Source organism: Schistocerca gregaria, chromosome 2 (assembly GCF_023897955.1).
Source record: "Schistocerca gregaria isolate iqSchGreg1 chromosome 2, iqSchGreg1.2, whole genome shotgun sequence".
NCBI classification, from domain to species: domain Eukaryota; kingdom Metazoa; phylum Arthropoda; class Insecta; order Orthoptera; family Acrididae; genus Schistocerca; species Schistocerca gregaria.
Window position 1 is genome coordinate 434,719,982 of NC_064921.1, and position 13,854 is coordinate 434,733,835.

The following is a 13,854-nucleotide window of genomic DNA, read 5'->3' on the forward strand; positions in this document are numbered from 1 at the left end:
GTGTACAGGTACAACTGCCCATGCAGCTTCAACGCGATACCACAGTTCATCAAGAGTAGTGACTGGCGTATTGTGAAGAGCCAGTTGCTCGGTCAACATTGACCAGACGTTTTCAATTGGTGAGAGATCTGGAGAATGTGCTGGCCAGGGCAGCAGTCGAACATCATCTGTATCAAGAAAGGTCCGTACAGGACAGGCAACATGCGGTCGTGCATTATCCTGCTGAAATGTAGGGTTTCGCAGGGATCGAATCAAGGGTAGAGCCACGGGTCGTAACACATCTGAAATGTAACGTCCACTGTTCAAAGTGCCGTCAATGCGAACAAGAGGTGACCAAGACGTGTAACCAATGGCACTCCATACCATCACGCCAGGTGATACGCCAGTATGGTGATGAAGAAAACACGCTTCCAATGTGCGTTCACCGCGATGCCGCCAAACACGGATGCGACGATCATGATACTGTAAACAGAACCTGGATTCATCCGACAAAATGACCTTAGCGGCCGTGCGGTTCCAGACTGTAGCGCCTAGAACCGCTCGGCCACTCCGGCCGGTGGCACGCATTTCTCAAGTTATTGTGATATAATTAAAAATGTTTGCCGTGCAAGATGTACAATTCATATTATTGTTCATGGCTCGATATTAATGTTTATCTGAGACGTGACGATTTTCGATCTCGTGTGTCATGTTGGGACGGTTACTGGAAGACAACGTGGACTGGATTGACTCTGATTGCAAGTTTCAAGTGAAAGAAAAATGTGTGGTTAACTGTGTGAATATCAGGAGCATAGTTACTTTCTAGTTTCGGATGTCGCACTTAGACCTTTCTAAACGTAAACGCCGATATTCGGTTACGCTGACGCTCGTGTAATGAATGAAGGAACTGCTTGTACCAGCTGGAAGGACTGTGGTGTTTGTCGACTTGTGCAGCACTTTTTGAATAGTGAACTTTATGTGTGTTGTGTCATGCACTTATCTGATTTGGATAATATTACTTCGACAATAACCTTAGTACGTCACAACGGATTGCGCGATCGTAAGGCAAGTAACTGACTACATCAGCTGTGGAGTGATGGTATTTGTGAACAGTGCAGTCCAACACTGTATGTGTGTTTAACAGAATGTACTGAATTCTACATTAAGTTGGTATTGTTTGTGTAAGTGCCTCCGCCCCCCTTTTAGATAGTAATTATTATAGGATACGTCGAAGCAGCCAGTGCAAAGAGAGAAGAGCAACGGCTGCGCGAAAATCAGGTAGGCGGGGTTGAGGCACGCGGTCGTTAAATATCCAACTGTGCAGATCAAATATACCGCATTTTCGCCGGACGCGTTACGTTATCTTGCGGACCACAATTCTCGTCCGCAGGTGACGTAACCCGCAGTTGAGGCAGCAGAGCTATAACTTACAGGGTCCGTACAAAAACACGAAAACACCGCGAGAAGCGCATCCGTGAACAAAAATACAAATGGTAGCCAAGCATGCAGGTTGCGCTGCTGTATTTGACGTGAGCGGCACCTGTGGACTGCCCTCAACACGTTGCTATTGTCACTCGTGGTCAGAACAGTGTTCTGTGTAGTTTTGAGGGCGTATGTCGGAGCTAAGTGAATTCGAACGTAAGCAAATTGTTGGTGCTTTCATAAATCACGTAGCCAATGTGTCTCGTGTTTCAAAAGGTACTTATCGTGGGTTTATACTGCCTACAGGGAAAACTGAAAAACATCACCCGCTAAATCACAGTGCGGACGAAGGCGTGTGTTGAGCGACCGTGACTGTCATTGACGATGATCGTCATGAAAAATAAAAGGACAGCTGCAGAAGACACTGCAGGACTGAATGTTACACTCGCGAACCTTGTCTGCTCCAAAACAACACGAAGGGAGTTCTACAACCAGTGAACTGCAGAAACAGCCATTCATCAGGGCTGCAAATACCCGCCGGCCGGTGTGGCCTAGCGGTTCTAGGCGCTACAGTCTGGAACCGCGCCACCGCTACGGTCGCAGTTTCGAATCCTGCCTCGGGCATGGATGTGTGTGATGTTCTTAGGTTAGCTAGGTTTAAGTAGTTCTAAGTTCTAGGGGACTGAAGACCTCTGCTGTTAAGTCCCATAGTGCTCAGAGGCATTTGAACTTTTTTTTTTTTTTTTTTGCAAGTACCCGTGGCAGGAAAAAGTGGTGCCGAAGCTGTAAAACCTGGGCAGTGAAGCAACGGAAGTGTCATTAGGTCGAATGAGTCTTGTTTCACACTCTGTTCGACTTGCGGCCCAATTTACTTCCTAAGAATGGAACATGGCGTTGGTTGGTTGGTTGGTTGATGATTTGGGTAGCCGTATCGTGGTATTCCATGGACTCCAGGGTTACTTCGCAAGGTCGCAACTACCAAGAATTATGTGATCATTTTCGTTCATCAGGCCCAATCGTCGGGACAATTTTTATTTTCCAGTGGTTATATGTTCGAATACGACAGGGTGCGTGTTCACATAGCTCGCATCTACAAGGACTGGTTTTGTCAGCAGGAAGGTGAATTTTCACGTCTCCCCTAACCGCTGCACACACACCAGATCTCAGTATTATTGAACTTTTGTGGTATATTTTGGGGAAAAGGGTGCATGATACTTATCCACCTACATCATCGTTTCCAGAACTTGCCACTATTTCGCAGCAACAGCGGTATAACATTATCTTGAAAACCTTACAGCCCCTGTATTTATCTATTCCGAGACGGCTGGAAGCAGTTTTCAATGCCAGCGGTTTCCATACACCGTACTTGGCATAATATCGTGTTGTGTTTTTGGTCTTTCATTTTTGTCCAATTCATGTATAACAACTGTGCACATGACAGAAGGTGCGTCCAAACTCTTGCTCTGATTGGTTAATGCTGTGCTAGCGGTGCTGTACAGAACTCGCTGTTAGTCACTTTTTTTATTTTGATCCACGTACAAAGAAGCAATTATGTTTAGTATACAAAAATGGACCAAGCACAAATTCTCACCACCTTTGTTCAGGTGGAGACCCACATCTACTATGTATTTTTTTTAAAATCCCCTTTCAGAACCACTAAGAGCTCGTAATAAATAAACTAATTACCAGTTTCAGTTATCTGATTATCCTGAGGTGTCATAATTATTTACAACGATGTGTGTGGCGAAGTTTTACTTTGGTGTCACAGACGTCACTAATAAAATTCTTCATAACACAGTCAACAAGAAAATGCATAGATGTCGTTTATTAATCTTCGTACACTGTCATAACGATGTTCTATCCTTCAGTGTGAAGTGCAACATTGCATTCTGCGCAAGTGTTTGGGACCCGGATCAAATAAGACTAACGCAGTACACTGAACGTTTGCGGAGAAGGGCATCACGAGTGGTCTTAGTTTTCTTTGGCCCATGGGGAAACGCCACAGAGATGCTGAAGAAAATTATTTGGCAGACGCTTGAAGATAGACGCAAACTATGCGCAGAAGGCCTACTTGCAAAGCTTCAAGAACCAGTTTTAAGTGATGAAACTAGGAATATACACATCCCCTATCGATCGTTCGTGTAGATGTCATGAGGTCAATGTTAGAGGCAATTAAGCAATTATTTTTCCCGCGGCCCATACATGAGTGAAATGACAAGAAGCCCTAAAAAATAACTGGTACAATTGGAAGTGCCGTCTGACATGCATTTCACAGTCGTTTGCAGATTGTGAGTATAGACTTAGATCACCAAAGTGTGCAGAGTGCACTCCCCACAGGGGGTCGCAACCTGATTATGGCAGTGTACGAAGATTGATAAGTTATGTCAGTGCGTTTCACTGTCGACTGTCTATACAGCATTTCATTGTTAAAGGTAGTGATCTTTTTTGTCGCACTCGACGTCACAAGAATGTTGAAAATTAGATGCACTGGTAAGGTAAGGAATGAGGAGGTACTCCGCAGAATCGGCGAGGAAAGGAATATGTAGCGAACACTGAAAAGAAGAAGGATCAGGATGGTAGGACGTCTGATAAGGCATCAGGGAACAACTTCCATGGTACTAGATGGAGCTGCACAAGAGAAAAATTGCGGAGGAAGATGGAGATTGGAATACATCCAGCAAATAACTGAGGACGTAGGTCGCAAGTGATATGGAGACATTGGCACAGGAGAGGAATTCGTAGCGGGCCGCATCAAACCAGTCAGAAGACTGACGACTCGAGAGAAAAATATGCAATGAGGGGACCACAACCTAACCAAAAGACCCTCATAACGTAAAATCACCTTCTCTGTTGGCACTGTAAGTAGGCTGTTAAGGTTTTTTTGTTGGTAACGCCACGTAGCGCTCTGTAGGAAAATCACTGGCTGTGCTGTGTGCAGTCTGTGGCTGGTTTTTATTGTTGTCTGCCATTGTTGGGCAGCGGCAGCTGGATGTGAACAGCGCGCAGCGTTGCGCAGTTGGAGGTGAGCCGCCAGCAGTGGTGGATGTGGGGAGAGAGATGGCGGAGTTTTGAAATTTGTAAGACTGGATGTCATGAACTGCTATATACATTATGACTTTGTTCCACTAGTAAGGTAAATACATTGATTGTTCTCTATTAAAATCTTTCATTTGCTAACTATGCCTATCAGTACTTAGTGCCTTCCGTAGTTCGAATCTTTTATTTAGCTGGCAGTAGTGGAACTCGCTGTATTGCAGTAGTTGGAGTAACCAAGATTTTTGTGAGGTAAGTGATTTGTGAAACGTATAGGTTAATGTTAGTCAGGGCCATTCTTTTGTAGGGATTTTTGAAAGTCAGAATTAGTTGCGCTAAAAATATTGTGTGTCAGTTGAAGCACAGTCTTGTATAATTTTTCTAAGGGGACGTTTCAGCACTGTACTTGATGACAGGCAGGTATCATTCTCCATGAATTCGCCAAAACCAAACCATTCCGTCGGATCGTTACCGGCCATAGCGTATTTGTAGGAATGTGCGTTTGGAGCACAACATAGTACGGGAGTGAAACATGGACTGTGGGAAACCCGGAACAGAAGAGAATTGAAGCATTTGAGATGTGGTGCTACAGAATAATGGTGACAGTTAAGCGTGCCGATAAAGATATGCAATGAGGAGGTTCTCTGCAGAATCTGCGAGGAAAGGAATATATGGAATACACTGGCAAGAAGAAGGGACAGGATTGTAGGACACGCGCTAAGACATCACGGAATAACTTCCATGGTACTAGAGGGAACTGTAGAAGGTAAAAGCTATAGAGGAAGACAGAGACTGGAATAAAAAAATGGCTCTGAGCACTATGGGACTTAACTTCTGAGGTCATCTGTCCCCTAGAACTTAGAACTACTTAAACTTAACTAACCTAAGGACATCACACAACACCCAGCCACCACGAGGAAGAGAAAATCCCTGACCCCGCCGGGAATCGAACTCGGGCGTGGGAAGCGAGAACGCTACCGCACGACCACGAGATGCGGGCGAGACTGGAATACACCCAGCATATAATTGAGAACGTAGGTCGGAAGTGCTAATCTGAGATGAAGCGGTTGGCACAGCAGATGAATTTGTGGCAGACCACATCCAACCAGTCAGTTAATTTGCATGATCGTAAAGGTTGCTTCCCTTCTCTGTAGGTCGCCAGAGATAGGAGTATAGAACCTAGGGTTTTGCCGAACAGCACAACCGACACCGCATACGGCATAATAGCACTTTGCCCGCAAGTAGCAGACATAAATACCTGATGCATCAAATACTGACCTTTGTAAATTTATACATATGTAAAATAACTTTATATATGACTTCTAAAGTAATTTTGTCGATTGTTTCCGTGTTACTTCCGTAATTGTATTAATTTCGTAAGAAAAGAAGCCATCAGTCACAAATTGTGACGTCTTTCAGTACATAATGAGTGTCGAGGCTTAGGGGCTCATATTCAGGTGCTAAACGAAATTTACTTAAATCTTTCCAGCAGCAGTTACATAATTTTTAGGCAAAATATAAGTAGATATATGGATGTAGGTCTACATGTAAGTATTTTCACTTTCATAGAAAATTTCGCAAACAAATTTCAGACAAGTTAAAGAAAATCTAAATGTAAAGATGTTACAATTCCACATGTATAGACGTTGCTGTTTAGAAGATGATAAAAGCTGTTGCATTATTATATATACACAGATGTCATTCGCGAAAAAGTTTTTCTTCTGCAAATACCAGATGCGGCTGAGTGTTGTAAAATGCTTAAAATTATTAAATTCTGGCTTCTTCAGCAAAAAGTAAACGTTTCACGTTGCTGAAAAAGCTGTGGCCTGATGGGGTGGCTGGATGCCCTTCCTGGTGCCATTCCGTTACCCCTCGAACGGAATATGTGTACCCCAATTACTTGCGTGTAGTGTCACTCGTATGAAAGTGACCGAAAGGTTTCTAAATGTTTGTGAATCGTGTAACTGAGGCAGAACTTAGGTAACAGCCCGGTATTCACGTAGTGGGATGTGGGAAACCACCTAAAAAGCAGATCCAGGATGGCCGCCACACCGACCCCCGTCGTTGTTTGCCGGGCGGATTGGATCCGAGGCCGGCACGTGTCCTCGTCCCGGAAGCGGCGCTCTAAGTCACACGGGCGGGTCCAGAAACTTCTTCGCTGTGTAAGATCATTTCTATTTGTTCTAGAAGATCAAGTTTTCTACCGTTACTTTGTATATGGAGTCCAGTTAGGCGGTAGTGCTTGACATTTACTGTATGTCTATTCTAGTTCATATGGTTAGCTACTGAATATCTGTCGTAGTAGTTGATTCTGAAGGCATCAGTGTGTTCTTTGTAGCGTGTATGAACAGTTCGTGCTGCTTTGGTTACATAAAATGCACGGCAACTGTTAAACAGCAACATTTACACGACCACCACCATAGAAAAAGTTTCATACTAAATTAAGGCGAAACGGAAATGGCAAAACATAAATTGCATCTTTATTCGCTTATTAACTTCAGAATGAATAATACGGTAGCCTGTAACTATTCGCGCTGCACTATACTGTATGCCATAGACGTCCCTTTGTAACCTGTTATAGAATACGGACAGTTGAGTAGTATTTGGGTATAAGCTTACAAATGCTCTGTAGTTACAGTCTTTCGCTGAAAAAATGCATTTATGGATTAATTTAAAATATTTTCTGTTGGTTGTGGTGTGCAGCTGTGATACTTTGGGAATAACTTCATGTAACACCGTAAGCTGGTGTTAAAAGTATTCTTCAGTCGAAGACAATTTTCTAGCACCTGTAGTACAAATGCCATTGATGTAAATTGGCACTGCACACATAATGCCGGATACGACCGAGCCCATACGGGGAGTACGATGTGACACTCCCCGTAAACTTCCCAACAGCACTGCACACTACAGCCGTGCAGCAATGTGACTGCCAAAGCTCATGTTGTTGTTGTTGTTGTTGTTGTTGTTGTTGTTGTTGTGGTCTTCAGTCTTGAGACTGGTTTGATGCAGCTCTCCATGCTACTCTATCCTGTGCTAGCTTCTTCATCTCCCAGTACCTACTGCAACCTACATCCTTCTGAATCTGCCTAGTGTATTCATCTCTTGGTCTCCCTCAACGATTTTTACCCTCCACGCTGCCCTCCAATACTAAATTGGTGATCCCTTGATGCCTCAGAACATGTCCTACCAACCGATCCCTACTTCTGGTCAAGTTGTGCCGCAAACTTCTCTTCTCCCCAATCCTATTCAATACCTCCTCATTAGTTATGTGATCTACCCATATAATCTTCAGCATTCTTCCGTAGCACCATAAGCAACTTAAAATCCCAAAGATACATCAACGTCGACCATGCAGCAGTAGCCGCATGGCTGAACTTGTTGTATCTGTTTATCCGCTCGACCATGTTTGGTATGTATGGAGCGGCAGTCTGAACGTACAAGCCTCTAAAAACCGAGCGAGGTGGCGCTGTTGTTAGCACACTGGAATCGCATTTGCAAGGCAGACGGTTCAATCCCGCATCCGGCCATCCTGATTTAGGTTTTCCGTGATTTCCCTAAATCGCCGGCAAATGCCGGGATGGTTCCTTTGAAAGGGCACGGCCGACTTCCTTCCCCATCTCTCCCTAACCCGAGAGAACGATGACCTCGTTGTGTGGTCTGTTCAATCAAATCAATCGTAAGTCTCTAAAACGCGGGAATCGTTCATTTATGTTATCATTTGCCTATGCTGTACCATAAGCATTTGTATTCCCTTATAGGTAATGTGAAATGGTTAATTATTCCACATTTCATATTTGTATGTACAATGTTGTGGCTGCTTGTTTTTGTTTCCTGTCTATCTTCCAGATCTGTTTCTGACCTTGTGTTCCTTTTGCAACTCTTGGCGTTAACGGAAGCTATAAGTATTTCTTGTATTTCTGCTACAATATTGAATAACACTTTTCAGCTACATTCTCCGTGTTCATGAGGTTAGTACTAAAGATGCCGTAAAATGGTCTTCGACCGGAAGCGGTGGCATATTAAGGAACGAATGTAACAAGAGCTTTCGATGTTACAGAATACAATTTTTAAAGTATGTTTTTATAAAAATCAGGAGCTCTGCATTCAGGCTGACTGGGTCGCAATGGTAGAAGTCAATCATGAGGCAAGGAATCACTTTATTGCTCATGTGCTACGTTTCGGAATTTACCCATCATCAGGTATCCAGGAGAGATTTCTGCACATAGTTATAACGCTTCCAGTTGTATGTGAAACGAGCTAGACTAATTTGCGAATGTTTGTTTCACATCCAACGCTACACCTACGTGCAGCAATCGCTCCTGGATATCTGATGATGAATACATTCCAAAACGCATCACATGAACAATAAAGGCATTCCTTTCCCGATGCCTGACTTTTACCATTAGACCCAGTCGGCCTGAATGCAGAACTATTGATCATCATTATAATGGGCACCTGCCTCCTGCTTCACTTCGTGTCACATCTATATTTATTTTAGCAGTAAACTGAAGCTTGCCCGTTAGTTTATTTAGAAATGACCCTATGTGTTGGTTCCATTTCTAATCCCCACATTTTGTTTTGCCTTGGCATCCGTACGATAGAAGGTTTTGCAGTTGTGCTTCGTTAATCGTGAGAGACTAGTACTTAAGAGTTAGGCTAGGTTTTAGTTTATGGACTCTGAAGTAGACGTCACGGGTGTCAGAGGTGACGAGGCAGCCTGTGTGGCGGTATCTCGCACGCGGTGGCCCTGTGGGCGGCGGAGGCGCTGGCGTGTAGCGTGCCGTCCTTACGGCTCGGCAGGGCTGCGCTGCGAGGCTCCAGAAGCGGACCAAGGCCAACCAGGTCGGCGGCCGCGAGCGCCACAGCCTTGTGCAGCCGCGCGCTCACGACCGCCACGGGTTCGACTCCCGCTGCGGTCACTTCCAGCTAGTCTTCCTTACATGACACTACGGGGCTGCTTCCTACAGTCGGGCCAATAGTTAATCCTCCTCCGATATTGGTCCTACTGTGTTGTTTCTCCATTCCAACTGGAAGTCAACATTTGTTCTTTCTTTCTCGCTTGTACCAAGCGAGGTGGACTCACATTCGGGAGGACGACGGTTCAAATTTGCGGTCGGCCATCCAGATTGAGTTTTCCGTGGTTTCCCTTTGGTACATACCGTGCTTGTGCTCGCCTCTGATGACCTGTGTGTCGACGGGACGTAAACCCTAATCTTCCTCCCTTCTCCCTTACTTCTCTTTGAGCGTGGGATGCGTAGCGGCTTGCAGAGCACTCCCGTTTCGCAAATCTTCTTTCAGCCATCCTGACGGATTCTTCCTGGTTCCTGTGTGTCGCAGGAGACGAATGCTGGAGTGACCCGTTAAGCAGGTGACGGCGAAATCCAACCAAATCCTTCTCCCACTAATTTGGTGCGCCGAGTCTCATCGTCCCGATGTCTAACCTGCCACACTCCTCGGACACCGTCCTTACTGAGATCGTTTGTCTGCACACTCTGAGCAACTTTGGGCGTCAAGGGAGTCACCATTGTCTGAAAGTTTAATACAGTACTTAAGCACGCAAATGTTGCTTCCATTAGATACTTTCGTTCTGCTGCGGTTCAGTCTCTGTAAGGGTTTTCAGCGATGACTAGTGAAGTTAACTCTAATTTTGACAATATCTTTCCAGAACGAGCTCTTTTTATTAGGCACGGATGTTTATCATGCGACAAATGCACTAGAACGAAACAATTGTTTTTACACTATCATTTGACACTAGTGCTTCTAAATAAAATAGCTCGACCATCTTCCGTAACGCCTGAGACGACATTCTTACGTTCTATTCTTGTCAGCATGTTGCTGTGTGCTACTCTTGCGACAGGGCGATAAACTTCGATTTATAACGGAAATGTCCGAATAAGCCAATAACTTCCGGCGTTCGTTACATTTCAGTCCGAAACCACAACGGTTAATGGATTTGCAACTTATTTTCCATTCTGTGTGGTATTAAATGGTTTTATCAGAGTTTAAATAATTTTTGCAGTTGACTCACACTATTTATTGCAGTGCCTGTGTTTGTAAATGTATTCAGGGATGCATGCATGTCTGAAGGAACAGGCAGCTGGCTGACAATCTTTAGTCCAGTAATGGAAAAAGCATTTCGAGCGGACACATTTTAATACACAGCTGAATAATGTTCGCGAAGGATATTGGATTTTAGATCTTTCATCATCGTTTTGTAACTCCACAGGAGAGGTTGAAAACATGTTCCCGTAAAGGAAGCCGCTTACAGAATTTGTGTAAAAGTGTTCTAAAGCTCACGTTTGCAAGATGAAATACGTTATCAACCCTTCGGAAACTAATAGCTTTACGCAGAGCACACTTTCTAAAATACATAAAAGATAGTGATGGAGTTATACAGCGTTTAGCGGTGTGCACTATCAGGACTCTACACTGAGGTGACGGAAGCCTTAAGATATCTCCTAGTATCGCGTCCGACCGTAGTGCACCAACTCGACGTACCATGGACTCAACAAGTCGTTGGAAGTCCCTCGTAGAAATACTGAGCCACGCAGTCTCTATAACCGTCCGTAACTGCGAAAGTGTTGCCGGTGCAGGATTTTGTTTACGAACTGACCTCTCGATTATGTCTCACAAATGTTCGATGGGATCCATGTCAGACGATCTGGGTGGCCAGATCATTCGGTCGAATTGTCCAGAATGTTTTTCAAACCAATTGCGAACACAATTGTGACCTGGTGACATGACGCATTGTTATTCATAAAAATTACGCCGTTGTTTTGGAACATGAATCCCATGAGTGGCTGAAAATGGTATCCAAGTAGTCGAACGTGACCATTTCCAGTCAATCATTGTTCATGTGGGACCGGTAAACAGCCCACACCAGTATGGAGCCACCACCTCCTCGCACACTGCCTTGTTGACAACTTTCGTCCACGGCTTTGTGGGGTCTGCGCCACACTCGAACCCAATCATCAGTTCTTCTTACCAACTGAAATCGGTTCTCATCTGACAAGGCCACCGTTTTCCAGTCGTGTAGCGTCCAACGGATATGGTCACGAGTTCAGGAGAGGCGCTGCAGGCGATGTCGTGCTGTTAGCAAAGGCAGTCGCATCGGTCGTCTGCTGCCGTAGCAGATTGACCCCAAATTTCGCCGCGCTGCCCTAACGCATACGTACCTCTTATGTCCCACATTGATTTCTGCGGTTACTTCACACTGTGTTCGTAGTCTGTTAATGCTGTCAACTCAACGGAAATGCCGCTGCCATCTATCGTTAAATGAAGGCCGTCGGTCACTGCGTTGTCCGTGGTGAGAGACAATGCCTGAATTTGGTATTCTTGGCACACTTTTGACACTGTGGATCTCGAAGTATTGAATTCCGTAAGGATTGACGAAATCTAACATCCCATGCGTCTAGCTCCAACAACCATTCCGCGTTCACAATCTGTTAATTCTCGTCGTGCGGCCATAATCACGTGGGAAACCTTTCACTTGAATTACCTGAGTGCAAATGACAGCTCCGCCATTGCACTGTCTTTTTATACCCTGCGTGAGCGATACTACCGCTATCAATATATATGTGCATACCGCTATCCCATCACCCTTTTTAACGTCAGTATGATGTCACCTTTACCAACAAATATTAAAACTCTTTTAGCAACAAAAGACATAGAAGTATAGCACCTCCTATACTATTTTATAACAGAGCGTCAAATAAGAATGCAAATAAAATTATTTACGGTCAGTATAAATGGTTGTGATAGATAATTGTTTTTTATGGTTCTAGGGGGGGGGGGCTGTATGCGTGATACCCAAAAGCCATTAATAACTTTTTTAAAAAAAAACTCGCCTGCCGAATCCTAGGTGCTAATCTAAGGCCAGCAACTGCCAGCTGTTTGTATACAGTACGTCGTTGACGTGAACGACTAGCGAAGGGACTGGCAGCTGATACTCGAAAGTAAATACAAGCAACGTATTGCGCATAAGGGGGCACAGAGAGAGAGAGAGAGAGAGAGAGAGAGAGAGAGACCTGTTGCTGTCCCGTTACACTACTGGGCGATAGATCACTGGAAACACTAACAACAGTAAAATGCCAAGGAGTAACCATCCGGGACGACGTAGAATGGAACGACCGCAAAGAGATTGTTGTAGGAAAAGCAGATTCTCGGTTAAGGTTCATTGGAGGAATACTAAAGAAATTTGATTCATCCACGAAAGAAATGGCTTTTGGAACGTTCTTTCGGCCGATTATTGAGTAGTGCTTGCAGTCTGTCGCTTCCCGGGTTAGATGAACACTATGCCGTCCAGCGACACCACAGTGGGGTCGTGCGTGAAATAGCGGTCAATGGCCAGCGACACCACAGTGGTGTCGTCTCCATAGTATCGCGCAGTAGCCGGCGACAACACGTTAGTATCTTTTGCATTCTGTTGGCGTTCTGTTTAGGTACAATACGTTACACACGTCAACACGTGTTTTGTTTTTATAAGTACTTGTGCCCTTTCATCATGGCGGACGAAAGAGACAATACGATTATTTACGATGAATGCGCGGACGTCTTGTCTGACGTTCCGGACGACTTGGCCGATTGGGAAGAAGACATTCGATATCAAAGATATGAAAGTGAAGCAAAATCGTAGGCAGATAGTCAAATTCCAAGAAGAATTCGGCGAACACTACGGTTGCCAACTGATTCGGCTGAATCAGACGAAGAAGACAGCGCATAGTGGTCAGACTTTGATTTACCGAGGACCAATAATAAATCTGAAGGATCCCCAGGTCCAAACATATTTCCCTAAGATACACAGAGCGTCGAGGATATCGTACAATTGTGTATTGGGAACGATCTATTTGAATATATTAGCAACTAAACCAAAAAGTACTACAGTCAAAATTGCAACAGAAGAAAACTGGATTAAAAAAAATGCCAAGTTTGTCGACATTACGGGACCCGAACTTAGAAAATGGTTTGGGCTTGCTATCCTTATGAGAGTTATAAGAAAAGCAAGAATCAACGAATCCGTTGATAGACACACATATATTTCGCAAAATGATGTCCCCCAACCGATTCAGACAAATATTATCATTTTTACATTTTTCCGACAGCAACAATAAACTGGACAATGCCGACCGGCTTGTCAAAGTGCAATTCGTAATTGATTATTTTTCAAAAAGTTTAAAGAAACGTTTAATCTAAGTCAAAACATGTCGATTGATAAAGGAATGATACCATGGCCTGGACGGTTAAATTTTAAAGTTTACAATACGTCGAAAATTACGAAATACGGCATACTCATTCGGATGCTGTGAGATTCGAGTACGGCATACATTTCCTCATTCAAGATATATTCCGGCGCCGGACAGCCTTTAGCAAAAACAGTTATGGAACTACTGACACCTTCTGATGGAAAGTGGCATAACCTCT

At 44.3% G+C, this 13,854-nt stretch overlaps 2 protein-coding genes across 2 annotated transcripts in view; one reads left to right on the forward strand and one right to left on the reverse strand.

Moving 5' to 3' along the window:
- Positions 1 to 13,854, forward strand: part of LOC126324953 (adenylosuccinate lyase) — a 722,118-nt gene that overhangs the window by 233,725 nt on the left and 474,539 nt on the right. The gene's annotated exons all lie outside the window — the stretch shown is intronic.
- The window catches only part of LOC126324969 (uncharacterized), a 96,723-nt gene that overhangs the window by 44,398 nt on the left and 38,471 nt on the right, over positions 1 to 13,854 (reverse strand). The gene's annotated exons all lie outside the window — the stretch shown is intronic.